Here is a 26,731-nt window from a genome sequence, read left to right as displayed (position 1 = left end):
ACACAAAAGACCCTCGAATAAAATCTATTTGATGATAATGACTTACGGTTCTTAAAGACTTCTCAGGTGGACTACAGGCTAAACTCTGGGTCTGCATATCCTCGTGTACTTGCCTGAATCCAGGTTTATTTGAATTGAAATTATTTCCAGAAGTATTATCAAATCAAAGAACAGATAGAATGGCCTTTTGAAATTATAAGATATAAGACTGGTACTTTATGTGAAAGACAGAGCTTTTCTTAAAGTAATCATTCATATTTTATAATGTGAGCCATTCCCTTGCAGTTTGGAAAATGAGTTATATTGGAAGAACTGTGGCTGCTAGGTAGTCATAAATATAAATGTTTTATACAGCCTTTTCTGTTGTTTCAGAACTTAGCAATATACTTTAAAATTTTTCACTAATATGATTTATAAACTTTGATTAGGATTACTGCTGTCTCTCACAATTCTAAAAATAAACATTAATTAGATATAAGGCAAGATGAAATAAAAACAAAGAATAAAAATCATGGCAATGCTTTTTATTCTCTTTTGAACATATTGCATTAGGTGTTCGCTGTGTCAGGCACTATACTGGGCCCTGAAGAAGGAGAGAGAGGAGACACAGTCCTTCTCCTGAAAAGGTCATCAGGACAGCTAGTCTCTCAGGTCTAGCCAGAGAATAGCAAGCCTGATTTGCATTTAGCACAGAAAAATGGTTATCTTTGCTTCACAACTTCAGCATGAGGTGGAAACATTTTTCTCTGAGAATAAGTTTTGGCATGCAGAATGGAAGTAGAGATGGAGAAGCCTAGTTGACCTGGTTTAAGTCAATTACTTCAGTCCATATGCACTGCTCCAATTTGAGCTGATTTAAATTGAAAGGGTAGATAATAAACATCCCTTAGTAAAATGCATAGAAAAATATCTTAGAAAAGAAACACAGACAATGAAAACTGTTGCATCATCAATCAAGATTTCTCCTCACCCACTGACTTATTCTCAGTATATTTCCAATGGAATCACCATTATTAATAAGCTTTCTTAAAGTATAGTGTAGGGCTTATGGTTGGAGTGGTGATAGCATGTCATCACTGTGACCAAAACTCCTGAAAAAGACAATTTAAATGAGAAAAAATTTCTTCCTGCTCATTATTTCAGGGCCTTTGGTCCACGCTTGGCTGGCTCTATTGCTTTTAGGCTTTTAGCAAGGAAGATCTCTCTGACAGTGTGGCAGAAAATTCCCCCACCACCACCACCACTGCTGTACTTCAGTTGCCCAGGTATTAGTTCTGGCTCCAGTTCCGGTTGCTTTTGTCTCTTAGAAATGGCTGGTCACTCTGATGCACACTGTAAGACCCAAGCCTCCACTGACAGCCATGTTGCCTCTGTACTCCCTGCTTGCTTACCCGATATAAACCCTAGAGCACCGGACATCAGGACCCAATATTTTGGGGATGACCCTTGATCAGTGCCTGTCAATGTAAATAAATCTATCTCCAAATTCTGGGTGTCCTTTCAGTGTTTCTGTTGCCATAGCAACAGAAGGCATAGTGGAGGACAGCTACTCACCCCACCTCTTGGAGGTCCAGAAGCAGATGGGGAAAGAGCAGAGGCAAAGACAACAGGGACAAGATGCAGCTGAGTCCCCAAACTCGTGCCCAAGACCCACTTCCTTCAACTAGGCCCTCCTCCGAAGTCTCCAGTAATGGTTCTAATAACACCACCAAATTATGACCTTATCAGTGAACTAATCTGCTACTGAAGTTGGAGTTCTCTTGAGTCAGTCACCTTGAACAAGCCCCACCTCCACACACATCAGACTTTTGAGAAAAATTCAGAGCATCACAGTGGACCAGTTTCTTTCTCCTTTTTGCAGCGTGACAGGCATCATTTCTTGATCTTTAAAGCGTGCTATTAAAGTAGACTAACAATTCGGGATTGAATCATACTGCAGACGAAGTATATACTGGACTGGATTGTGATGGATATCGGACAGAAGGCACATCCATAAGCAATACCAGATGAGGGCGCTGAAGCGGAGATGCGACTGAAACAGGGGACAGCTGTGGTCTGCTTCCGCCCCTTCGGGTGACTGCTAAAACAGGTGGACAGCCTACAAATGCGCCAGTGTTGTTTTTTCCTTTACCTTGTTTGCTCACCCACAAGACATGGTTTGGATTAAAAGAGATCATCTCTTTCATTATTAAAATTTAACAATCCTGTTCTTAGTATATCCTCCAACCTTAGTAAAGCTCACCAATGTATTAAAATTAAGTATTTTTATTTGATTACATGTAAAATTTATGTTATATTAATCAAAACTAATGAAGCCAAAACACCCTCAGCACACTGTATCCTATGGAACATGAAGATAATCTACCATAATATATCTCTTTAAAAGGACCTGTGCCATCCAGACTTTTAACTATGAAAGGTGTATTTTAATCTTCATTATATATGAGCAGTCTTACTGTTTACATCCATCATATCGTGTCTGGTATGCTATTTGAATGGAAAAGTTCCCATGAATGTTTTAAATGAGAGAGAAAAATGATATGAGATTAACATTGTTTGCCAATAAAATCTGTAAATAGCAGTAATGCAATAATATAAAATATCATCTTTTATGTGTTTCTTTGTCCTGAATGTTTCCGTATCATTCTCAGTAGTAAGTTATGTCTCATTCTTAATCAATTTAAAATAAAATTCATTACTCTGATGTAAAAATCCTTAAAGCAAGCACATTTCCAAAATCAGATGAGTACAAACAGGTAAAATATGTTTTTATACCATTTGAATTATATTCATGATTTGATTTGCTATCCTAGATGGAAATTCAGTTAAACCAATAGTTTTTCAAGTCATTTTTATCAAGGATAAATCATTCTGATAAAAAGTCATCTTTCCCCTAAAGGAATATATTGAAGATATTGATTTCATTAATTAAAATTTTCTATGAAGTATATTATTGGGACTAAATTATACTAAATAGGGTGCATAATATATTAATAAATATAACTTATAGAGCTTAGTATGTAAATAGAAAAAAATGAGAGATTTCTAGATAATTTAAACTCTCCATTATGTATGTATTTAGTTAAAGATGGAGCTCAGGCAGATGAGATATAATCCATAAATCATCAGCTGAGTTTCCTGGTTGTTTTGACTGAGATGACAGAGATTTACCTGGCAAATTGTTCATGAATATTATGATCATGTCTAATCAACTTTCTTTCCAAATCTCAGGGTTGTAAATACTTATGTATGTAAAAAAAAAAAAAAAAAAAGCCAGATGTAGCTCTGAACTCTACCCTCCTAGAATTTGCACCCATTTTGCATCCTAGACTTAAGCATCCTATTTTAAGTCTGGGAAATTGAACTATTTCATCCTTAAACTTAATTTCTGAGCTAATACCTCCTAAAAATAGAGCTAGACTCTGTAATCTGTAAGCTAAATTAATAATCTCTCTCTCTCCCCTCTTCTCTGCTCGCTCTCTCTTTCCAAATCCTCTTCCCTCTTTCCTCTGTCTCTGTTTCATGTACTATTTTATAACAAAAATAAATAACAAGCACATTTAATGTAGTAACTCTTAAGGGATTTTCTGTTAAGTCTTTTTAAAATTTATCAAAAAATATTTAACTCATTTTTTTAAATGTAGTTTTAATAACATTTAGCTTGTTCAAAAACTTTTTCAATTGAATCTTTTTTTGTAGATATGCGAATGTTCAGAATAAGTCAGTCAAACTGCAGGTCAACAATAAAGGGAAAATTTTCCTAAGCATGCCCTAACTAAGCAGCATTGTACGCTTACGCAGTCCATGAATGGCTGTGGTTTCCAGAGAGCTGTGACAATTTATTTCAATAAATACATGGTTTGGTCCCAGTACCTAATGGCTTTTTGTGACATTATTTTCAGACAGCGTCAAAGATATTTCAGTTGGGAGCTAAACTACTGAGCAGGGATTTATGCTTATGGATTTGACTAGAACTCATTCATTGGTAATACATGAAGATATCTTGATGAGAATATTTTCTTGTAAAAATGCAATTCCAATCTTTATAAATGATAGCAACATGTCTTTTAAAAGGTAGAACCCAGGATTACTGCCAACTACCACAAATTATTTGTTATTTCTATTGTTGGCCAGACGACTTCTCCTTTTTTATTTTTGATATTATTACTCTGTGTTCTAAATTGTGGTTCAAATACCATCAAACATAGAACAAGTATAGATTATAATGATATCATTAGTTTTTCCAGACATTTTTCTTATTTCAAAAAACAGCAAGAGGCACCAAGGTGCCTTATAAATAAATTATAAAGCCCTACAAAGATAAGAGCTTTGTTATTCCTCAAATCAACCCAAAACTTTAAGTTTCATAGGTGCATATTTAATGTCAATATTCTGTGCTTTCCTTTGACCATTATTTTCAAATGGAAATTCTACCTTAATTCTCCAAATAGTTAGGTCGGTTTTCCATGAAGATTAATACTACATCATGTGTAGAAGGCATGTGAAATCAGAGCATCTTACATGCCAAAATGTGACCCGGGAGACAAATTAAATTATTTCTTTTTTATGTATTTTACATGTAAAAATATGCAAACGTTATGCTTACACAGCCTTTTACCTTAAGGAGAACTAGAACAGATAGGCCAAGATGCACATGTTCTTGATAAATGGAAATTCGAGTTCATGAGCAAACTTTCCAAGCCAGCCAGAATAGAGGGAAGAAAATAAAAGAGAGTCACAAATGCATTTGAAAAAGACTTTGCCAATCAAAGGCATGGTTTGTCAAAACTATGAAGATGCCTAATTAAAAATAAATTAAGAGATTGTTGCACTTTAGCTATTTTTGAGGTGGAGAAGTAGGGTTTTTGTTTTTTGTTTGTTTGGGATTTTTGTTTATTTTTTTACAAAAAGAAAGATATACCCTTTAAGATAGGTCTTAACATTTTCTTCTCCTTGAAAGAAATCACTTTAATGCTGTCATGCAGGTATAAAGAACACCAGCCCTTGTTTCTTTTGTCCTGAGTGCATTTATCTTTATAAGAGTTCAACTCTGAAGAACCTTAGGATTTCAATTGGCCATTATATGAGTACTGCTTCTGCTATACACAGTAGCTAGTATTTTTTGTTGCCTGGATAGACTGTCCTTTTGGTATAAGTGATGTTACATAAAGTTAGCTAACTTATTCTGCCTAGTCCAGAAAGTTTCTATATTACAACAAAAATATTATTTCAACCTTAAAGTAATAAAGATTAATAATCAGCTTTATATTGTTTTATCCAAAACAGGAAAATAAAACAAAACAATTACCTATTGCTTCTCAGCCTTTTGACTAAGATCAAGTGTAAAACAACAACTACCAAAACAAAAAGCAAGTTTTGCACATAGATCCCTGTTCATAGAAGTGATAGTTCTATTGTTGTTTGGTTTTACATTTCTGTTTTGGATAAAGCAATATAAAGCAGATTGTTATTCTATGTATTTGAAAGATACAGTCAACAATTTAAAGCATGAAAATATAGCAATGAAGCACTCCAATACGTTAGTGTTAGTGAGTGTTTCCACATTTGCCTGTCTACGTGAGAGGGCCTTGAGGACACACTTCCAGGCCTGGCCACATTCCCTCAGATAAGCTCATGCAAAGTGTGAGGCAGTGAATGCCATTTCTACAGTGATCATAAAGATCAAGAACTTTACTTAACTGAGTTTAAAAAATGTGTATCGTAGCAACATTCCTCAAGCCTTGAAATCTGCTGAATGTGAGGCATGGTAAGTATCCCAGGTCATAAAGTAAAGCATAATGGGATTCAAATCAACTGCAACAATTAACAAAAGAGAATGCAAGAAGTACTCAGACAAAAAGTCCTTGTGAGTATGGGCCCCAGCCTCAGAGGCTGCTTACACCATCCAGTGAAAGTCTCATGAAACCAGTAAGAGTCTTTCCTTTCCATTTCCCTTTAGGTGGAGATCTTGTGTTCAGTGACAGGGAGCCTCCTTCCATGAACATTTTCCTGTTGTTATCACCTCTAAGTTTGCACTGTTAGGCAGCTTATTAATCAGCTCCATGAAAAATAAAAAAAAGCCAATGTTTCGCCAAATCATCTCATTAAAATAGTTGATCTCATGAAGCTTGCATATGTTAGAGCTTGCATGTCATGGATATGGACATTTTGTATGAAGCCTAGACATGGCCTATCATTATAGGGAAGCAAATAAACTTGATTTGGGGATCTGACTTGAAATAATATTCTAATATTAAAATTTGGGTATATATATATTGTAAGTATATATTTGTAAGTATAAATTGACTTTTACCATGGATAAAAGAATCTGATTTTAAAATATATCTAATATGGATAGATTGGAAGAGTAGTCAGAAATAAATAGAATGAAATTAAGTAGGATAATTCATTTGAGACATATAAAAAGGTAAAAATGGACATAAATTTCAACCAAACATGATTAAATGTTAGAACTAAGACTGAAGAATAGAAAGCACTCGCTGAAAGTCACATCAGGATAGCACATACTCAGCAGCCTAGTGTTTCTCTGGACTCCCAGGTGAAAGGGGTTAAGCAGAATTCTGAGCTCTTACATATGAAGATGTTTTAGGACAGAATGTAATCTAGATAGTTTGCTGGGGACTAGTCCCTTAATACAGAACAGGACACTTGAAATCGTAATCTATTGCTACTTTCTTTTTTTTTTTTTTTTTTTTTTTTTCTCATATTTTGGCCAGGGTCACACCAAACTGTAGATTTCCTGAGTTGAGCTCAAACTTGTGATTCTCCTGCCTCAGCCTCCCAGAGTATGGGGATTACAGGCATGTACCACCACTGCTGGTTTAAGCCTTTGCATTTTGTAATATTTTGCCACAGTTATTTTTGGGTGAAGCTTATATCTACTCTTTAATGCAAAGGACAGCCATAATCACTTCTCTCATTTTATATATGGACCAAGTATCTTCCAAAGAGGTCATTGGCTTTCCCAAGGCCAAGGAGGAGAACAAACTGTCATGTCTGGAGCTCGGGTGCAGCTCTCCTGTGATCTGGCTTCCTCCTTGCCAGTCTGTCCCCCAGCAGTTCTGTCAATAAGAGCTCCAGTCAAAGAGAAAGTGTTAAGGGAAGTGAGGCTCCACAGCAGATTGAGCAAGATGGGAATAGCACTCTTTGGGAGAAATTGTCAGCAGGATGGGAACAAATAAGATCTGAGCAACAAGGCAGGGAAAGGAAGGACTACTCTGGACCTAACTCACAGCAGACTCCATGCCATAAACTGAACCTCCATACCACATCACCTCCCCATCTAGACTGTTAGGCTGGCTTTAGTGTCCTCCCTTGTAGTCTTGGTTGTGTGCCTGTCCAGGGGCCTCCTCTCAGAAGATAGCAGAACTAACAATGGGGCCGCTGAGAGCCTTCCTAGCCAAGGCTCACAGAAGATGGGGACTGGGAGCCACACTCTGCTGGAGAGAGCTTGTATCACTGCTCCCAGGAGCAGCTTGAAGGAGTGGGCTACTGTGCAGTAAAGCAGCTCGAATGATAAACCAAGTGATCATGTGTGACAAATGTTTAGTTAGACAGAACTTGTTGCATTTGTTTTTGTTCTTAATACAGAAATGATATGGCTAGCACTAAGATTTTTGCAAAGAAAATAATTTATCGTATGTATTTAGTACAGAGTCTGCAGAGTCTCACTACACAGATAGGACTTGTGGTGATCCTCCTGTTTTCAGCCTCCTAAGCACTGGGGTTACAGGTGTGAGCTACCACACCCAGTCTCAATTGCTGTCTCAGCACACCCCAGGGGCCGGGCCAGAAGGAAATCTTTTTTTTTTTTAAGAGTTACCCGGGCCAGGTAACTCTTCCTGGGCCAGGGAGATGGCTCAGTGGAATAAGCACTTCCCTGGCAAGTGAGTTCAATCCCCAGTTCTGCCAAAAAAAATAAAAAAATAAAAAATAAAAGAGTTTACTGCATCCTAACCATGCAGGGTTAACAGAGGCAGATGTACTGATAGGAAAGTTTTACAGTCTAAAAAAGAACTCACTATCAAGTGTGATACAGATTCTAAAAATTAATTACTGCCATACTGTCTCTCAATTAAATGTTTGTTTTTTAAAAAAAGGATAATAAATGAAAACAAGAGACAATAAAAAAAATGTTATAGGACTGCCTTGCTACAATGCTGTATATGGTTAGATTTCTAAATTTCTGTGTAAAAATATGTAATTGTTTATTATTTTTAAAATATTTTTTAATTTTTTATACTTTTTTGTATTCTTCATATTCTGTAGGGACTTAAAGTTTAACATATCAATACTTGATGGAAAACGCCTGTTCCCTGTACGTCTAAGATGTTTGATATACAGACAGATAGTGAGGTTAACCTCAACTACCTACATTGTAGGGTAATAATAATAAGCTTCTCTTCTAAGTTTGCAGACCAAAAATTAGAGAAAAAGAAGGGCTACAAGGACAGCCAACATTTTGGCCCTAGCCTTTCAAGGTCAGTGAGGACTCAGGACATAGGAGAACTTGTACTATAATATCATGTAACTCAGTGCTATCCCAAATTTTCTGATCAAGGAGATTATGGGGCCTTAGAAGAAAGTGAACGATGATATAGAGTGTGCCTAAGTCAAGTCACATGGAGAGAAAACATTCTCTCAGGCTTTCAGGGAGAGCAAATTGGTCAAGCAATGGCCGTGACTCATCCACAAGGCTGACACTGATAAAGGATCTACAGACTGCAGTACAGGGTTTTAGGATAAATCCTGAGGGGATTTGACTGACCTTAGCAAATACAAAAGTTACATTTCTTGTTATATAGGTCTTGCTTTATCTTGGTTTTAACCACCCAGCAGAAAAGTATAAAAATGAAGTATAGAAAGTAAAGCCATATTAATAGTCTGAGCTGTAAAATGTTCACATCAACAACTTCTGACACTGTCAGAAAATAAATTATAATAAGTATTAGAAGTATAATATCAAATAGAAAGTTAGTAGTAGAACATAGAAGGAAATAACCAAATCCATTGAGGGAAGTAAAATACCTATGCATTTTCCTGGAAGAGAAAATTACTCTACTTGGTTTGAATTGACAAATAGATTTTTACTTTTCTGGTGGCCAAGTGCAAAGACAAGCCTGAAGAACAAGAGTTCCTTAACTCAGAGAGTAAGATTTGCCAAAGTGACATATTAGGGCAATGTAAAGAAATTGACAAAACTAAAATTTATGGGCAGGGAATTGCATGACATAGATAATTAAATAACCAGTGATAGTTCTAATATATCCAATCATTTATATACTATGTACAGGACTGTGGCTAATAGTCAAAGGAAACCTACAAATCCCTCACTCCAATTTACACATAACAAGACTGAAAGTTAATTAAAATCTACCCATGGTCACAGCATTGATGAAGTAGAGATTTGAGTCAAACCATCTGATTTTAAAAGTTATGCTTCAAACTACTGTTTATATGAACTCCTAGATTATAAATGCTCTCAGATATATTGCCTTATACCTCACATTTTGCATCAAAATCTCAGTAAGTTTATTAAGACCCAGATCACTAGGGCCACCTCTCGCTTTGCTTGTTCTTTGCTTGTCTGGAATTGCGCCCCATAATTTGGGTTCCTCGGTGACACTGATTTTGTTGGTCTTCTGAACACTCTTTTGAAAGGCCTTTAGATATAAGGGGTATGTATAGGATTTAATCAAGAGATGCAATATATCTAATGAAGTGTCCAATCATGCGAGACAATCATCTAGGAGGGATGAAGAGGGTACAAACCAAACCACAGAAGAAATGGAGCAAAGTGCCTGCAAAGGAGGTAGGGGACAGAAGTATGCTACCTGATGACAGGCCCTGCATTGCCTGGGATATAATCAGGGGCTTAGGTATCTGTATTGTAGGTTGGTCCAGTGGCCCAGAACCTGAGAAACCTTTGAACACACAACCTGCCTGAATGTTCCCTTTCAGAACTCACAACCATTAATGTCTTCTTCCAAAAGGCTTTGTGAGACATAAGTAGGAAAGTCCTTAAAGACATATATGCTGCTCTTAGCATATGGAAGTGCTCAACAAATGTTAGTTGTTACAGGAAGAGGAAGGACAAATCTGGGGTGATGGCAGGCAATTTCTGCTTAAGTCCAAATGATTTGGATTGTTGAGCTTAGAGTTCCTGTTCTACTCAGTGTAGATTTATGTCTCACCTTCATTTCCACTGTGTCCCGCGTTCCACCTATCCCTGTTTCTGCTCAGTAGTGTTCAAGAGTGTGTGGCACAGAGAGGAGAAATGGAAACCAAAACCCTAATCTTTGTTACATGTGTTTCACCCGTAATGAAAGTAGGCTTTAAAAATACATTATTGTTACTGCAATGTATAGAAGCCTTCTCCTCCTACTGCCTTTCTAGGATCTTATTCTTTATCCTCCTCAATAAATAAGGAACTAAATCTTGTACTTTTAATATAATGTTTTCACATTCTATTCATTTAAATTGTCTCTTGAGAATCTGTGTGAGAATGTGAGAAATATGTTTTTAAATGAAAGGAATATTGTTATGTGACACATTAGATTTCCTAAATGCAATCCTGGAATGCATTAAAATACATCAGGAGCTAGATTGTATCATGGGTAGAATCTCACTCGTGTGGGCAACTGTTATTCTGTAAAGACTGAGTTTAGTAATATTTTAAGTTTAAGGGTGAACTTAGAAAAAATGGCATACATAATACCCTCTTCTTTTTATGGAATGAAGGACATATTTTCATGTATATTATTTAAACATAATCATTTCAAACAATGCTCAAAAATAATTATTTGTAATGTGATTAATATGATTTCCTATATATTTAAATATTTGGTAGATATTTATATCTTTCCTCATGGAGATTTTTATTTATTTAAAATATATTTTTAGTGATACTGTGCAATGCTATGTAATTATATCTTATTAACTTCACTTTTTCTAATATGAAATTTTTAATGAAACTTAAGATTTTAAAAGCACACTGTTAAAAATCATGCCTGTTGGAGCACATGTCACTTCAGACTACCCAGTGAGATGTTTTCGTATGCTTGCTGTCATAATCCAATACAAAATACCAATATCATTTCATAAACTTTACAATGTTGGTAATATTTAATTGAATCCCCTTCTTACTATTCTAGGCAAGTGAACACTTTTTTTCATGTTTTTCATGCCAGTTTGATAACTCATCTCAGAAGGGTAGTTGGTAGATTTCATAGTTGGACTCATCTGGAACACGTGTATGAAAAGATCTCCAAGAGGACAACACTAAGCAAAACTGAAAAAAAAGAAAAGAAATGAAAACATAGAAACAGCAAACAGTCCAAAACAATATAAAACTACATAAATATATAAAAGTATTCCCACCATTTCAGAGATTGAGTTTTTGACACTGCAAGGCAGCATGTGACAATTGTTTTGTGAAATGTGTAGATATTTTTTAGAGATCGGCAATGTTAGAAATCTCTAAGTTAAATTTCTGCACATTTCCTCACCCACTGGTGGGTGTTACTAGAAAACAAGCTTAATTGTAACTTGGATAATGTTTGTTCTCGGGACATTAATATTACTTGTCTGCACTGTTCTGACATCTTAGCAAGAGCAAATTGTTTTTGTATGGGAAACAAGCTGTAGGATGACAAATGAAATCACTTGAGTCCCATCAGTGGGCATACTTTTTTCTGAGTCATGGCGCCCTTTGGTAGGTTCTGCAAAACACATTTTGCTCATCTTTGTGGGCGAAGCACAATAAACAATGACTGTAACATCTATAGTTTCAGAGTCAGCAGCTGGGGACTGTAAAAATGACTCAAATACCAACACGTGTTACTCAGACTTCCTGACAGTGTAAATAACAGAGAACAAGATTGTTCTGCTTGATGTTTTAAGATCACTCTGAACTTCTTCGTCAAACATTTTCTTTGTGATAATTCCTTATTGCAGAAGAATACTCTAAACTCTTTTTAGTTTGTAATTTAAACAGTGCCACTTAACTATTGTTGAGTCAAACAGGTTTCTTTTCTTTTCCCTCAGTGAGAAGTACTAAAATTGCCTTTCTTCAGACAGGACTTTATATTTCAGACTGTCTGTTCTTAACATAATTTAGAGGACGAAAGTTCCCCATAGCCTTCTTTATTTTTCAGTAAACATATATTGAGCCCAATTAGGTAGGAAGTGCTGTAGTACACATTACAGAAATTCACAAGTAAGTAAGATATGACTCTGGATCTTCAACAATTTACAATTTAGCAGGGTAGGCAACACATTTGTGCACTTACAAAGAAAAAAAAAGAGGATTCTATAGAATAATGCAACTAAGTACTTGAGGTAATTGTTTTTATGTGAGTCATTTGTTCCTCTGTTTATGTTTTAAATCATAGTATTTTTTAATTAAAAAGAAAAACCATGGACTTCAGAAGGTCATTGCTGTACTCTTCTTAAAATACAGCCCGAAATTGTCTTCTCTGAGCATGCTTCCTCACTTAGAATAAATGAGATTTCTCCATTGTTTCCTTTTAGAATTTCATTTTTTTATACTGTTCAGTTCCCTAAATAAATAGTTCTTTCCTGTAAAATGTGATCGCGGCTTACCATCTAATTTGTTTGTATTTTTTAATAAAAAGAGAACAGCTGAGATTTTTACATGTGGAATAAGTTTTAGAAATATGCCTTGTCATTCTAAGTTAATAATTTTATAGACTTTAAAAATAAAACTTTCTTAAGCCATTTCAGTGTCACACGATGGAAGAACAAGACTAATTTAGGTGGGGCTGACCACTCCATGTATCAGTCCGGGCAGCTGTTTCTGAAAATAACTATTATTTGGTGGTTATTTTCCTCCCTTTATTCATTGTATTGAAACCATTTAATCCCACACTCTAATGACTAATATGTGGGATATATAGTGATTTCCATTGCATCAAAATTGGCTTTGCTCAAAAGATAGGACAAATTTTTTTTAGGAATTAAAAGTAGTTGCTTTTCTTTACTTTCCTTCTCACAGCCGCATGTTCTTACTAAATGGCTTAGTAAGAAAATGTTTTGTGTAAAAAGTTTCAAAAATCTCCTAAAGGCTTGTTTTTAATCTCCTTATTCATGTTGGAAGAAAGTCACACCTTGGTGGACATTGGCAATGACCTCGCCCACCTGTCTACGGAAGCTGGGGTGGGCCAGGAAGGCTGGCTGGAGCTCCATCTTGCTCGGGGCAGCGATCACAGACACAGTTGTGAGCTCCTTTCTCTCCACGTCAGAATTTCCCGTGGGTAACAACCTCAACAGGGTGTAGTTGAGATTTTGCATTTTGAGTCTTTTTGGTTATTGTTAAATTTTTTATCTTTATCGAATTTGCTTGTAATATAAAATGATTACATTCACTGAGGGGTGTTGGTACATAGACATAGTCATCTTAATTCTTTCCTCATCTTCTTCTCTACTCTTTCCGCCATCTCTCCCTCCAAGGGACCTCTTGGTCCTTTTTCTCTTTGTAAAATATCTATCTCCCTATTTTGTTATCTGCCTTTTGTTTTGCTCTTTATTTGTTGGATTTATGATTTAAGAGGAGCATTATGACAAATAAATTTTGTGTCTAATCGACTTCAATTAATAATTTAGCCTCAAAATATGTCTTTTTTCCTGTAAGTGACTCAAGTTTGTCATTGTCATGGCAGAGTAGTACTCCTCGCATATATAAATGCCACATTTTCTTTATGCATTCATCTGGTGAGGGGCATTTAGACCACTTCCAAGATTAAGTTATCAGGATGAATTGTACTATTATAAACATGGTTACGCATGCATCACTGTACTGTGATGCCTCTAATTCTTTGGGGAAGATATCAAGGAGACTAGCTGGGTTCAAAGGAGTTTCTGTTTTTAGGGTTTTTGTTGTTGTTGTTGAAGAAGAAGAATTTGCATACAGATTTCCATAGTGGATGTACTAGTTGACATTGCCATCTACACACTGAAGGGTTTCTTTTTTTTTTTATACAGCCTCACCAGCATTTGTGACTGTTTGACTTTTTTGATGATGGTCATTCTTTTTGGAGTAAGATAGAATCTCGGTGTTTTTTTTACCGTGCCCTGCTCTCATTGCCAGCACTGTAGAAATTTTTCCACGTATTTATTGGTTGTTAGTACATCTTCTTCTGTGAAGTGCCTATTGATTGGTTGTCCTTTTTCATCTTTGGGGGTGCTGAAGTTTTTCACTCTCCGTGTACTCTAGATATCAGTACGTCATAAGTCAGTGTGTAACTTCTTGGTGCTAATGTCGGAACAGCCAGAAACTCCTCTGAGGGAGGCACCACGCTGACCTCCAGCATTTGGCTTGTAGCTCTCAGACGTACCCAAGTGCAGACCCTGCATATTTTACTTAATGTGTCTCTGTTATAATGTTGCAGTTGAACAAGCTCTTTCAGTCTGTGACAGAAATATTAAATATATTCTGTAAATAATAATACTGGCAGACATTTCCCTAGTGCCCACAATAGACTATGGGAAGTGGTGCCACTGTGGTTTTTGTAGATCAACTCATACAGAAAATCCAGCAATATAAACGTCTGCTTTTCACACTCTACTATGCAGAATCCATGATTGAGCTTCCTCAATTTTTGACAAATGATTTCAATAACATATAGGAGATATTGTAATCGTTTTTCTAATCACTTCTTTGTACTTCTTGAGAAATTGTTATAACAGTATAGCTAGGGTGAAGGTAATATTTGTGCCAAACAAGAATATAATTGTGAGTCCCTTTATTTGGATAAATTTCTCCACCACAGTCTAAGCCTTTCTTAAAGTTTCCCTTTCAGTTTTACTTATTTAACAAAGTAAATTTGATATATGTTTTTCAACATTTATAACATCTAGAAAAAAATGAATAATCAGTGTTTTGGTGCAAATCATGTTTTTATCCTCAACAAAGTTCAGGGTTTTTCTTGATAGACAGAAATCAACTCGTAGGCTTCAATCTCTGGTTAAATTTTTTTTTTATCTTGTTCAGAGCGGGCCTTGAGGGCATGGCGCATAGGTGTCATTGTGTGTGACGTCTCCTGCTGTGAAAATCAACTTGCCTCTGAGTGTGCACCTTCACCCGTAAATGTCACTGTGGTCCACTGAGCATCTGACTGCAACATTTCCTGTTGTAAAGTGGACAATGGGAAACAGTTTTTTTTTTTTTCAAAGAGAGACTGTGACAGCACATGAATATATGTCCCCGCGTGTGCAGTACAGACAGCAAAGACTGCACTAGCCAGGGTTTAAGTGCATGTCTCCAACTGGTGAGAAAGATGAAACGAGGCAGCAGAATTTCTACACAGCTTTCAAAGAAAAGAAAACCAAAACAGATTATCATCTCTGTTTCCAATTCACTTCTCCTTTTTGCAGGATTGCATTCCTCTTGTCCCCCTCGTCTCCAGTTTAACAATTTGCCTCGGAGTAAAGTGCTCAAAGCCGCTCTTCCCACCCACCTTGCTTCTTCCCCTTCATCTCAACTTGGCACATGACCGCTTTATGTCTTCCTATGTCTACGTTCATAGTCCAAGCATGGAGCTGTCAGCCTGTATTGAGCAGTAAGAGCGCGCTGGAAGAGCGCATGCGCTAATGCTACCGCAGCGCACACTCTTCACTGCGCGAGCAGCTAGACTTATTTTTTAAATTCTTGCTTCCAATAATTCATTGTGAAGAATCTTAGAAGTATATATCAGCATTTTTAGAGCCAAACTCTATGAAAATTAGCATATAGTTTTTCAAAATTTTAACTTCTGAGATTGTTTGCATTTATCTAATTGAACTTGATGTATGGTTATAATTAATATTATTATTATCGTTATTAGGCTTAAAGTTGGCCAGAAGTCTGTGACTCATCTGGAAATTTTGTGTAACCTGGGGAACCCATATGTATCAAGATGTTTTTCCTGCTGTATATTTAGGATAAAGGGCCCAGGAAAAGAGAGGAAAGGAATTAACGTGTATTCAGCACTGGCTCGGCATATAGTCATTTCACATCTAGGGTTCCCTTGACAATATTTATGACTCCTGTGAGGTGAGGTCAGGGAGAGCGGAAGGAGCAATGGTAAAATTCAAATTGGTGACATTAAAGTGGCAAATAATCCAATTTTTGATAAAAGTAAGTCACAATTCTTCTCTACTGTATTTAAGAATCGATCTTCAGGACATTCAGTCTATCACAAGATAAAAGGCAAAGGAAAAGACAGGGAATAAAATGACACCATGATCAATAAGCACTGTTCAATAGCAAAGGTTTGATAGACTGAAAAGCACAACTGTCTAAAATGTGTTGTTCATATTGTCTCCTGTCATTGAGTAGGCTAGAGACACATTTCATTGTGACACTGAGGCAAGATGACCACTTCCATGTCGAGCGTACATGTCTAGAGGTATAACCATGATCTACTGCAGTCTAATGTATTAGTAAAAGAAAGGAGTAAGATATATGTAGATAGATTGTAACTGGGGAGAAGCACGTTCAGTTGCCTTCAGAAAGACTGCCGTGTGCATATTGGACATGTCAATCCGGAGTAAAATGTGATTCCCAGGCACCCAAAATGGCAACAGAATCTAGTTGATGGGGCTCATTAAAGCAGTTTGAAACATCTACTTCACCCGTTCACAGGACTAGAATTTAGTGACTGATATATTAGTCATTCACGGAGAGGGCAGACCTGAGATCACTTCAACGCCAGCAGGCAGGGCTAGGAGTCTGTGTGTGCGCACACACTCACACACATACACACAATCAAGCAACAGGGTCATTCGACACTTTCTCACACACAGAGTTAGACACTGAGATGCTCTGTGGTCTTAAATCACTCACAGCAGAGCCATCTACTTGGAAAAAGCTCTGTGATTGCGTGCTATCACCGCCAATAACCACTGTCACTGCGTCTTGTCAAGGCAAAGGCCATTTGTTTCTGAAAGAAAAGCCTGGAATATCTAAGAGGTAGGCAAGGATTTCTTTAAAGGAAATACAAACCTTTAAATAAATAATTGTCTTTTCGAAGCACATTTAAAAAAACATATGTATAAAAATCATACTGGAAAAATTTATACTCAATGAAATTGTGGCACTCACTCATCTAAAAAGCTTCACTCATTCAAACTATGGAGATTAATCACAGAAAGGAGATAAAAATTTTTTCCCTGAAAGAGAAGGGAAATAATTTAGCAGTAAATCATAGAGCAGGACTAACATGAATCACAGAAAAAAGTACCAGCTCCTGTGATTTAGGTGACATATAAAAAATAGCCCTTCGTGGATTGACAGTTATAGGTATAAATGATAAAATTATTCAGCAGTGGTATGTTCTCTTTTTGCCATTTATCATTTTGCATCTGATTACTTCTAAGAATTTAATTAAAGGGGCAACAGAACCCTAAAGACCTTTTGCGACTCTAACAATCAGATGCCTTTTAGAGCCTTTTTAACAAGAAATATATGACTACTCTATTCTTTAGCTGTGTTTTTACTAAATGCTACATGTATTTTCATGCTTTTTTTTCTTCTTTATATTAACTTAGGCTTGCAAGAAAATTTTAATAAGAAAACATTAATAATCAAATACACAGCCAGCCATTGTAGTTATTAGCAGAAATATTAATTTAAACTTACAGGGAGCAATATTGAATAAAATAATGGTTGAACCTACATTATTCTGTTGAAACCTATTAAATAAATTTCTTTTTTAACTAAAATCAAAGATCGCTGTACTTTTTCTCTCTGGCTTCCCAATTTAATGGCATGTATGTGCTTAGATATATACACACAAGCCCTTACATTTAGTTACCATCGTTATTTTTCTATAGAAGAGCTATAAATCAAAACCTAGTGCTTAATCTGAAAAGCAAATGACTTCTTGTATAAATGAGTATTAAATGCACTTCTTCCCATGAGGGTCCCTTTACCTGAATTGTGCACCAACTTATCTAAATGGGGGAGAGTCCTCTTTACATTGTATAATGTGATGGCACAGAAAATGGATTTTGTGGAAATAAATCCTGCAAGAAGGTCTTCACTCTCAGTACTCACGTAAAGAAAATAAAAGTTCCAAGAACTACGGTGACCATTATACTACATATAAACCAATACATCCTTTATAAATACACCTGTGTGTGTATTTTTATTTCCAATTAAAAACAGTTAATACTATAAACCCAATTCACAGTCACTTAAAGTTTTGCTTCCAAACAACTTCAATGGTTTTAGTGGCTAAATTAAGGCTTTTCTATGATTCCCCCCCATCTCCCAGAGCAGAAATTAAATCAGTTTTAATTTATTTTATTTGCTAACACTGTGGATATAATTATTGCTGCTGAGTCTTTTTAATTGTTTTCAACTAGGTGCTTGTCTTTAAGTTGCAATAGACTTCTAATTCCACATTGTTGATATTCCCTGGTTAATTCTGACAAAGTATCATAAATCCAGGTATTTAGGTTTATTGAATTTTGAAATGAGGTGATTAGTTGGTGCATGGATGAATGAATTGATGCAAAGCAAAATGAATTTTATGATTTACTATGGTTTACAAGTTCCCTTGGAACCATTATGTGCAAATTGTAAAATGTATTAAGAGGTAAGATATCACATTTATAATCAACTTGGCAAATTTTGCTCAAGTAGAGATATTAAAGCATTCTACAAAAGAGTCACTGTTGAATAAGTGTTTGGCATACACAATTAATTTTCACTGTGTTGTCTTATGCTCATCATTTGTAAGTCTGAGAGCCTAGTGTACAAGATGTCAGGCTTTGCAATTAATAAGGAAGACTACCTGAGTCATGTTTTAGGACTTTAGGTTATAGTCTAATGTCCAAGGTAATTACTAGTATTAAGCTCAAGTAAGATACATTTAACTTAGTGTTTTATTTCAAAACAAATATTCCTTGTACATATTCTCTCATTCATGGAGGCCATAGCATATAGATTTTACTTATTAACCCTACTGTATATAATCCATGTTTGTAGATTGGTATTGTGTTAATAGTGAGAATCTGTGTCTTTGAATGCATACACAGTAAATATAGATGTGAAATATTAATATCTTGCTATCAGATTAATGGCAAATATCCTAGGCAGGTCAGGATCTATGTCTGGAAAGAGTATGCAAATGGGGGGGGGAGTGAAGAATACCAGAAAGTCTTTGCTGCTACTGAAATGTATCATTAGAAATTTAACTTTTTGTTTTTTTCTTAATAGTACTACTAAAATCACTTAGTAAACTATCAAACCACCCTCCAACTAGTCATAAGCAGTTGTACTGAGTCTCCCTTAGCCAAATGCAGAGAGAAGGACAGTATCTGATGACAATGTTAAGTTCTCAAATAAACACTATGTGGGGAGCTCTGACCAGTTAGGGTCCCCTCTGAGGGTAAAGACACTGGGAACCAGAGGAGCTGAAGACATGAAGGAGGCTGCTCTTCTGTGTTCTCAATCCCATCTGTGTAAGTGTTGCTGTGTAGACCACCTACGGTGCCATATCTTTGTCGCCAACACACAGTGGCCACAGTGTTCAGTGGTGATCTTTTGTAAATGCTTGAACTGAAAGTGATCTGTACAGAAGGGTGCTGTAGTTCACAGTGACCTAGCTATCCCAAATACTACTTTGCAAATGGATAGGGCTGTGTGTATTGGGTTAAAACCCAAAATCGTCATTTCTCTACGGCTTGTCTTAGAGATTTCACAAGCCTTCAGAGGTGACTTGTTTGATTTATTTGCATCTAATCAGTTCCATCATTGATAATTTCACATTTTGTGGGTTAATTACCACTGACAGCACATTTCCTAGACACCCAGTGGGCATCTCCTAGAGAGGCTGGTGCATTCTCATGAGACCAGACTGACACATGTATACACTCAGGAAGACTTCAGCTAAGTGGTCTCCTGATTCGACTTTGGAAAAGAAGTAGAAAAGTGAATTTTATTTTGTTCTTAAGAAATAAAAAGAACCTAAGTGTTCTCCTTTCATAAGCTCAGGAAGCTCAAGCCTATGAACCTGAGTAAATTTTGCAATGAGAATCTAGACAAAATTACTCAGTCTTCCCTCTAAGAGCCAACAATAGTGACTAGATACCAGAAGCATGCACTTCTGGAAGTCTTTGCTTTAGGGAAAAGAACTGGGGAGAGTTTTTTCTCCCTGCATAGAGCAGTGGGCATAAGAACTGTCTTGTACCTAGAAAGCACTAATAGATATTGGACTACCTAATTGTCTTCTTAAAATACAACTGTAGGAGTTATTGTTTTACTCATTTGTAGGGTTTTTTTGTTGTTGTTGTTTAAAATGCAAAGTATGCATCCAGAGTGCTTGGATATCTTGCATAAATTTCCTTTTTTTTTTTCATTTAATACAGGATCTTCAGGGTCTCACTACACAGATTGGACTTGTAGTGATTCTCCTATTTTCAGCCTTCCATGTGCTGGGATTACAGGTGCATGCTACCACACCCAGTCTTAAATTTCTTAATCTTACTAAGCTTTCACTTCTTTATCTAAAAATGAAAATAATCATAGTACCTATTCACAGAATTGTTTAGTATATAACACAAGACTATTTTATTGTGTTGATTCCTTAAAACAGTACCTAACCCATAGTAAAGTTTCAGAAGAGATCATCGACTATTATTAGTAGGAGAAATAAAGAGGAAATAAGTTAGACTCTGACTTTGGCACATAAAGAAACATAGCTACAACAAAATCACCTGGGTCTTAGTTCCAAGTTTACAACCTACCAAACTATTGCTATAAAATGCCAATTTTATCCATCAGTTATTTTTCTAAAAACTTTACTCAACTACATAACACATTGCATAACAACATGAATCTTTACCAACCATCTAATCCTATGCTAGATCTAAGTATATAGGAGCAAATGCCATATAATCCTCACTTTCAAAAACTTAGTAGGTTAGTAGTAGGCATTTGTAGGTAAACTGATATTCAAAAAACAGTTTTCTAGTGGATGTAAGCTAGCATCAGTTGGATACACACATACCACCCAGCCAGAGGGCAGAACGGCCATGAAGAATCCTTCTTCAGATGGAATAGAGTTTGCTTTCACACCAACCAACTTGCTTACCCTAACCTTAGAGCTTATCTTTATTTCATCTATTTAAGAGAAAAATAGGTTTTTTTGGTTTGTTTTTAGGTACCGGGGATTGAACTCAGGACGCTGTGCTTGCCAGGCAAGCTCTTACTCTACTGAGCTATCTCCCCAGCCCCCAAAAATATGTTTAAGAGTGAATATCTTGTGATTATGTCCACCATTGAAGAAATTTATGCTTCAACTTTAGTATTAATCCAATTGCCTGTCATAGTTTGATTATTCAACTTTCTTTTTATGATATGTCCTTTCCTGCTCCTTATGATGCTGAAAGTTGGAGCTTCCTTAAAATATCTGCTTATTCATATCTTCTTTAGAAGGGGAGGTGATTGATTTGGTTTCAAAGGCTTTCTGCTTCTATGGGGGCATAGAAAAAGTTTCCTTGATATTACCAAAGTACTCATTAGGCAAACTAGTTAACTTTACAGTTCTAAAAAACTAATCTGCTAATCTGCTAGGTAGATGAAGACTTGGCCACAGCCATTGCCACCTTGCTGAGGACCATTAACTCTGCATGCCAAGGAAGTAGTGACCCCGATCTCTTCTAGGACAAGCACTGAATGCCAAGAAAGAATTAGGGGGATTTTTTTAATATAGATGACTAAAATAACACTTGCATGCAAGTTTTAATATGTTTTTACTATTCTGGAAAAGTTTTAAGGACTAATGATGGCGAGAGAAGCCCTCCACAAATGAGTTCCCTTTAAGTGGACACACATTTCCATTTTCAAAGACTACTATCCTGGTAACTCATGACAATGCAACATCGTGAATCATGAGACTGATGGAATTACATTACAGGCATCGGTGTGCATCAAGAACTAATAGAATGAGACATTTTAGCTGACAGTGTAGTAGTTTTACAGCATGGACAATAGAAATCTTGTAGTGATAATGTGTGTCGCCATGAGAGAAGCAGCACATGGCAGAGAGAAGGCAACCCCTCTCCGCGTGGCAGACTTGCGACCTCCTCTAGGCCCTCTCTCATCAATACTTCCTTTATTACCTGACATTTATTCACCAAAGTATTGAACAGAGGGGAAACTGTCTCCAAAAGGCCACAGTAATAAGTGTACACATGAAAAATGTATCAGGAATGCCCTCTGATCTTGTCAATATACACATTAACATGAAACATTTTGTCTACTCTAATAACAAACAGATTTAGTACATATAACTTTATACCACAGCTTCTCAAATATAGTACTTTTATTACTTTTCATGTCTTCTCAATAAATATCTGATTAGGATAAATTTTCAAGTTATCGGCCAAATTTGATTCATTTTTATATTTTCAATGTCTAGCACAGGGCCTGGCTCATAATTTTGCACATACCCAACAAATAATTAACTAAACTGAATTATTATGGTTCCCTCTTGTGGAAGAGGAGTTGGCAGCCCAAGAATTTAAGCATATAGAAAGACACCTGATGACCTGTAGGGAGACCCCAAACTCAGCTCTTTCAAAGTTAGTACACAGGCTCTTTTCATGTCTGTCCTTAAGCTGCAGAAAGATCCACAAAGGGGGCCGGGGAGATGGCTCAGTGGAATAAGCACTTCCCTGGCAAGCGCAAGGACCTGAGTTCAATCCCCGGTTCTGCAAAAAAAAAAAAATAAATAAAATAAAAAATAATAATAATAATAATAAATGAAGATCCACAAAGGAAGGTGTAAGTGAGAGTACAGTGTCCTGGGGCAGGTCATGAATGAAGAAATAGTTTCTAGAACATGGGAAGAGGGAAGGACAAAGGTAGTTTCAAAAGCATGGGTTTCTCACCATTTATATTTTTTGGAAGGACATGTTTGCAGTACATAATGAATGCATTCGCCATGGGGAGTTGGAACGTATACACTGAGCATTTCAATTGCTTCCATTCCTTTTGCCTTCTGCTCCCTTCTCTCATCCTCCATCCCTGGTACCATTTCTATATTTCCTTATTTCTTATGATCTCTCTTTAACTTTGTTTTGTATTTATATTGTGGGTTTCTCACTTAGGAAAGATCATGTGATATTTAAATTTGTGCACCTAATTTACTTTACTTAATATTATGGCCTCGATATATGGCATCCATTGCTCTACAAATAACTCAAGTTTATTCTTTATGGCACAGTAGTACTCCACTGTGTATACATACCACATTTTCTTCCTCTATACATCTTTTGCAGGAGGTAACTTTCAACTCTTAATCCCTCCTCCCACTCATAAGGAGCCTCTGACTGCTAACAACACTGCTTGCTGTTACTCCGAGTTTTCCAATCTAGAACTATGGCCCAAAGAATCTTCAAATGAAGCTAGGTTTGAGCCCAAGACAAGCATAGCATTTTGTTTTGCAGTAGACTAACTGTTGCAAGCAGCCAGCTACCAGTTCATAGAGACCAGGCAGGTCTATTGGAGAAGGACCCAAGGCCTCTGCCATATAGGGCTGACTTCAGTCAGGCTGAGGGTCTTCCCCTGTGAAGCTCTCAGTGGATATATGAGCTACATCTCAGAAGTCTTCTGTCTTCATTTCCTTTTTTGTAATGTTATATTACAGTGCAAATTTTACTTCATTTGTTTTATTAAGCACTAATATGTGAACTGTGCACAATAATCAGATTTCCCAGCAGATGATCTTGATTTTTGAAAAGCAAAAAAAAAAAGAAATTAACATTTCTTAAATGCTTACTCCATGGAAAGCACTGTTAGGTATATTTTCTGATTGAACCCTTAAAAAAAATAAACAAAAGCAAAGACAAAAAGTTCTTTAAATAGAATTAATACAGTTCACTCTAAATAAGAACCCAGAGGCTGAAATACAGAAATAAAGTGCTTAGGCCAAAAACTAACTGAGGACTGTTGACACCTGATTCTAAAGACTGATACTCCCTGTTGCCTAGTCCAGTCTCAGTGGTGTTTCTAGTTGTGCATTTTAAAGCTAAAGAACTTTTCCACAAATGCATTCCTCATAAGCCATGCATTTAGATGCTTTATTTTAGAAAAATCACCCTCGCATGTTTTGAATACAGAGCTTCACTCCAGAATCGTCACCCTCTTACTTAGTAATGCCAGGATGATAATAAAATTATATTTGTGGTCTCATGTTTATACAGCAACAAGTGACATGGAACACAAAGAAAAATATAATACTATAATGTAAACTAGCAGATCAATATTCTAGTCTTAAATCTGCCTAAATTTAGCACTAAGATCTTGGCAAATAACACAACTTCTTTGGATTTCAATTTCCATTCTACTATATCAAGATGATCTTGAAGGTATCTTCAAATTTTAGTCGTTATCTAAATATTTTACTGCCATAAACTGTGCTTTTCAATTATTCATTGAGTGCACAGATTTACCTTGCTTTTAAAGACCAAATAAGCAGAAGTCTGGCATTTTGGCTTGTGCCTACATACGTAGCTGTAAGAAGACTGGGTGAGAAGGATTGCTTGAACCCCAGACATTCAGGGTAGCCTGCACCACACAGCAAGATCCCAGCTTGAAAAAAAAAAATAATATAAATGTGTTATTTAATGTTTTCTCAGTATTGACATAAAAGTAACTCTCAATAAATATAAATTTTAGCATTTTTTCTTTGGATTTAGAAACTCATTTGAGAAGAGACTTTTGCTGGAGAGTGCGCTAGCAAATTAAATTTGCTTTTAAGTAGAACAGAGCACATTGGTGAGATCCAGAAAGGGTCAAGTGATGGTATGCTAGTGGCTACATGTAGCGAGCCACAGGATCCATCCCAGTGCTTGACTCCCCCATCAAGATCCATCCCAGGATGGATCCATCCCAGGACCTCACTCCCCCATCAAGATCCATCCCAGGATGGATCCATCCCAGGGCCTGACTCCCCCATCAAGATTCAGGCCCAAAGCCAACAGAGATGAGGAAATAATGTGGGTACACAATCGATGCACCATTGTACAACATATAAAAATTATCATTTGAGCCCTTTTCACATGTGAAATAGGTGCATAACATAATTTCTTTTCCATAAGGAAGGGAATTTAGGGCAAGGACTCCAACTATATGTTTTTACACAGTTTCATTTTAAATCTCTGAATCAGAGCCAAACCTGTAGTCATCTCACCTAGACACTAGTTTGTTTCTTTTCATTATAAGCCAAATCTTTATAGCTCCAGCTGAATTCTAATAATTGCAGAAGGGAAACTGGATATGACCTGTAAGACAATTAGCACCTAGGACTTTAACCTTTATGATTAATGAATGGCTGCTTAAGTAATGTGTCCTGAAATTCAGAACAGGAGGAACAATCAAGTCCTCTGAAAAGGACTGTTTTCTTTCTTTTAACAAAAAAAGATCCTTGACAAGCAAGTGCAGTCCAATCCTAATGAGGTGGGTCTATTTGTTTTCTTTTATCTTAATCTTTCTGGAAAATGGTCCTTGAAGATAGAGAAAATCCTCATGAAAAGTGATCCTCCCGTGTGGCAGCTCCATCTTTCCATTCAGAATCAGCAAGAATTTCCAATAAAGTTGACATTGACCGCAGGAAACAATGCCGCTAGATTGTGCGGATCACGTGTGGGAAAATAAAATGCTCATGAAAATTGCCTCCTTGAAGTGAAAGTCAGCATTTCTAAGTTTGATTCTTATTTTATTTTGGAGTCATTTTTTTTCCCTGTGAGAAAGCATTCCTAACGGTGGTGACAAAATGATGTGCAATTTTTTTGCCACTCAGAAATACATTCCTTACTTTTGATCAATTTAAAAAGAATAAGTTGCTTCTAAATGGAGTTGTAAATATTACTAGTCCAAAAAAAGAATCACATTTGATTCTAAAATTTGTAGGTCATGAGAGGAGAAGCAAATATATTTGGGGTATGATCTCATTAAGGCTCTGGCATGCGTTCAGAGTTAATGCTATACTTTCAGTTCTGTATCTCACTTCATTGTATCTTCCTTGCTCTTGTTTAGACTTGCCAATTGCAACTGAGAATTTGAGGAGAAGCCTAGAAAAACTGTTAAAATATTTAATCTCATCAAAGATTACCATCTTTTTTATCCTTCCTCCATATTTTTTGACCTACTTATAGTGCATTGCTACCAAAAAAGAAAAAAAGAACTATTTTTGGTCATAAGAAATATACTGTAAAAAGTAAAGCTCCCTTAATAGTAGCCGTGCCACTCCCTTTGCTCTGCATAGGCAAGGGAATTAAAAAGAATGGAGTAGAAGACATTTGTGATATAAACTAGAAAGGGAGGTTATTGCAACAAATTACCAGATGTGTTTGGAGAGATTCATATTTCAACCTGTTTGCTGTATTTACTTTGAATAGAGAGTAACACCATGTCATATCTCCCATTTTTGTAATTTACACATTTCAATAGAAAACATGGCATCTTTTGTTTTTAATTCCACCTTTACTACAGAGGTGAAAGCAGTGTCACTGTGTTTAATTGGCTACCTGCAGTTCATTAGTGGAAGCAGCATCGTTAAGTCGTCGCACAGCATTTGTAGGAGCTAAGCTTCCAAGTACTTAGAGTTCTCGTTGACCTTGTTAAAGGTAAGGGAGGTCAGGCTTGGGGTCAGCCGAGGCACTCTCTCACCAAGGAGACTGGCACGACAAAGTAATCAGT

Source organism: Octodon degus, unplaced genomic scaffold, assembly GCF_000260255.1.
Source record: "Octodon degus isolate 3935 unplaced genomic scaffold, OctDeg1.0 scaffold00157, whole genome shotgun sequence".
In the NCBI taxonomy this organism is placed as follows: Eukaryota; Metazoa; Chordata; class Mammalia; order Rodentia; family Octodontidae; genus Octodon; species Octodon degus.
Note: the sequence above shows the minus strand (reverse complement) of the source record.